The 3,321-nt window shown below is 44.3% G+C and overlaps 1 protein-coding gene across 1 annotated transcript in view; it reads left to right on the top strand.

Moving 5' to 3' along the window:
* LOC105825202 (microtubule-associated tumor suppressor 1 homolog) overlaps nucleotides 1-3,321 on the top strand; it is a 217,631-nt gene that overhangs the window by 179,652 nt on the left and 34,658 nt on the right. The gene's annotated exons all lie outside the window — the stretch shown is intronic.

Raw genomic sequence — 3,321 nt, 5'->3', positions numbered from 1 at the left:
TCAACATAAAAATAACTCCTGGTCTCTTGGTATTGAGAAGACAGCTCCGGGAAATAGAGCTGTCTTCTGTGAGCCCTAGTCTTGAGTCTGCCTCTGACCAGCTAATGTGCTTCTGGGCAAGTAATTCTTCAAGACCCAAAGGTGACGATTTTGGACTAGTGGATACTAAGGTTTGTTGCAGCCCTAATATATTGATACCTGGTACAAAAAATAAAATCTGCTTTATTGATGCATCATGGAAAAGCAGTATGTTTTCCACAGCACCTGTCAGACATTTAGGGGTACCTAAATTCATTCTCTTTAAAGAATAAAGAATTCATATGCAGTCCAAAGATTGCCTTTCTTGAAACATGCATGCATTTTTGAGGATAGTGTGGAAGAGCTTAGTTTTCTGGGTTTTAAAAGATCTGTCAGGCTACTGTGGGTGCTATGTACTCGTCCTCAGCACTATTTTTGGCAGTGGGGACTTAGGTGTATTTTCAGCCCCACACAGGCTGTCCTTGGGTGCTTGTCCTCTGGGCCAGGAAGGGGGATAGGTGCCAGGGGAGGAAGGCAGGTGTGACGTGGACAGCCTGCCCCTTGGATGGCTCATGGCTTAGAAGAATGACACCCATAGCTTGGCAAGAGCTGAAGGGCTGTTTTAGAAATGTTTTCAGGGTGCACGGAGGCCACATGGGAGGGAAATGTCGGGTCCTTTTAGGAGATAAGGTTAGGAAAGACCGAAGATGTTCTTGAGCTGGGTCAGTTTAGAGATACTTTGACTCTAACAGTAAATCATCTCTGTTGGAAAAAAATGGGACACAGTGATTTCTAACCTAATGAATTTTTCCATTGTTTCAAAGCTCAGATTTTGTTTTTAAGTTCTCTCGAAGTCAAACTTAGAAAACTCGTATCATTTATAATTTAATATTTTGCTAAATTATAATTTCCTAATTCTAACCAGCATTCTTAGTTCGGTGTATATAGATACACATAGAAGCAAGACATTTATTCCCCCTTAATTTGTGGGAAACTTTTATTACGTATCAATCCCCGACTACCAGAAAAACTAGCATCAAGTTTTTTAAACGACATTCAAATATAAACCGATTGTATCATTGTGAAACGAATGGTTTTTCTGACTTGGGCGTTCAGTCTTAGCCTTAAATTTTTCATGTGCAGAATGGAAGCCCGTTTCACAGGCTCATGATGCGGTGTTTGAAGTAAGGTAACAGAATCATCAGGTTGAAATCGATCCCAGCTTACCTTGGAATAAGATCCCAAGCTTATCTTACTTTTCATCTTAGGAATCTGGCTGTTAGGATTCATAATTGTATATGAAGTACTTGAGAAGTCCTGAAGGATTGTCTCCTGATCTCAGCACTGGTACTTTTACTCATCAGCTGATACAAAGAACTCATTCTTTTTCCATGATCACCTCTCACGCGTGTCCACGTGTCTCTAGGCGGGAGGACGGGGAGGGGGCTGGGCGAACTGTCACAGGCCACAGGCTGTGCACTTACTGTAGACGGCCGAATGAATGAACATATGCTACATGTTTCGCTGGAACTTGGTCACTTAGCAATACCCAAAGGCTCTAACTGCCCTGAGTCTGGGAAGAGACAGTCTTGGAGGGGTGTTAGTTTTCAACGTGCTCTGTTGATCTTGCTCGAAATTAGGCCTTGAGTTTACTGAATCCTTAAGCTGCCGTTTCGTGGTCAGGGTTTATTTGACTCTTTAGGAAGTTTCTTATTTGGAAGAAGGAATTTGATTTTAATTTGATACAGGAGGCCAAGTGTAGCTCCCCATTAGAGAGGTCACGTATTTGTGATAGTGTGTTAGATAAAAGGAGTGGGGGATTATCTAAAAGGAAAGGAATTAATATTTGTTCAGTGCCTGTTCTGGACCAAGCGCTTTGCTCAAGTGCCTTTTAAATATTATGCCATTTAATGTTCCCAGTAAGGCTCAGGTGCTTTGCATACATTGTTGTTTACTCTGCCAGTAACAACAGGGCGATTGTTATCGACATTTTAATCCTCCAGTGAGGTCACCTAAAACTCACACAGCTGGTAGGTAGTGAGATTGGGATTCAAACTCAGGTCCCCTGGCCTGAATCTGCCCTTTCTGCTCCAGAGTTCTGTGGAATGTTGGCTCCGAAAGGCAAAATAAGTGCTTTGCTGAAGAGTTCACTTTTGTAAGTTGATCAGAAGTTTGGTTTACTTTTTAAAAGGAGGTTTTCTCTGGGAGATTAATTCAGGCAGCTTTAATTTAACTTAGCCAGAGACAGAAGATCTTTGTTAGTTTGTGTACGGTCACCTGCTTTTCTTGGCCAATTCTGTGTTGTTCTCCTGTGCCAAAACATGACCTCCAGCTGTCCTCTTAGGGTGTCGGCCTCCCGAGTTAGCGTCGAATTCCCCTGCCGGGTGAATTCAGTTGCCATCAGCACAGGGCTCTATGTATCTCTGCTGGAAATTAATACTTAGGATTTATTAAAGAAAGGGTAAGAGTAGGGAATGTGCAACATTGAAGTGACAAACGTGGGTTTTGGAGTAGTTTCAAATGGTAGCTCTGTCATCAACCGGAGAAGTGACCTCTGGCAAAAGTAGTCTCCACCAGGCTCAAGTTTTTCTTTATGTAAAGGGAGAATGCAAATGGTAGTTCACGGTGTAGGAATTTATCCTTTGAGTAAGGTTCAGCTCCCTTTTATGTAGGATGGGAACATTTATTGGGCACCTACTGTGTTCTCTCCCTCCTTCCCCTCCCTCCTTCCCCTCCCTCTCTCCCTCTTTCCCCCTCCCTCTCTCCTTCTCCCGTTCCATATATATCTATCTCTATCTATCTATCTATCTATCTATCTATCTATCTATCTATCTATATATGGTGGTGATTGTTAGGATATAGGGAGGAAAGATACAGTCCCCAGCCAAACGTATTGCCTGGTGCAGTGGGTAATGTTAGAAAGTAACCAGCCCGGTACGTGAAACACTAAGCTGGGAATACAAGTGGCCCGCTGTACCGCAGGAGGGGGAGTGGGGTGGGGGCAGTGTGGTTCCTGGGGGAGATGTCCTGTTAGTCACTTGCTGCAACTTGCAGGACAAGCATTCTGGGTAGAGGGAATGCCATGTACAAAGATGCAGACAGACAGGAAGACACTCTGATGTAGGGGACTCCAGGTAGTGGGTATGGCGGGAGCGGGGAGTGTAGAACCGCGGGAGTGAGGGAAAAGCTGAAGAAGGGCGCGGGCTGCCCTGTCGGGCAGGGCTTGCTGTGCCTTGAGAAGACTCGACTTCAGCTGGAAGGCAGAGGGAAGCCGTCCAGTCCTATCTGAGTTTTGGAGAGTTG

Source organism: Propithecus coquereli, unplaced genomic scaffold, assembly GCF_000956105.1.
Source record: "Propithecus coquereli isolate 6110/MARCELLA unplaced genomic scaffold, Pcoq_1.0 Scaffold79, whole genome shotgun sequence".
In the NCBI taxonomy this organism is placed as follows: Eukaryota; Metazoa; Chordata; class Mammalia; order Primates; family Indriidae; genus Propithecus; species Propithecus coquereli.
The sequence above is the reverse complement of the archived record's forward strand: the minus strand, read 5'-3'. Positions and strand labels throughout refer to the sequence as shown.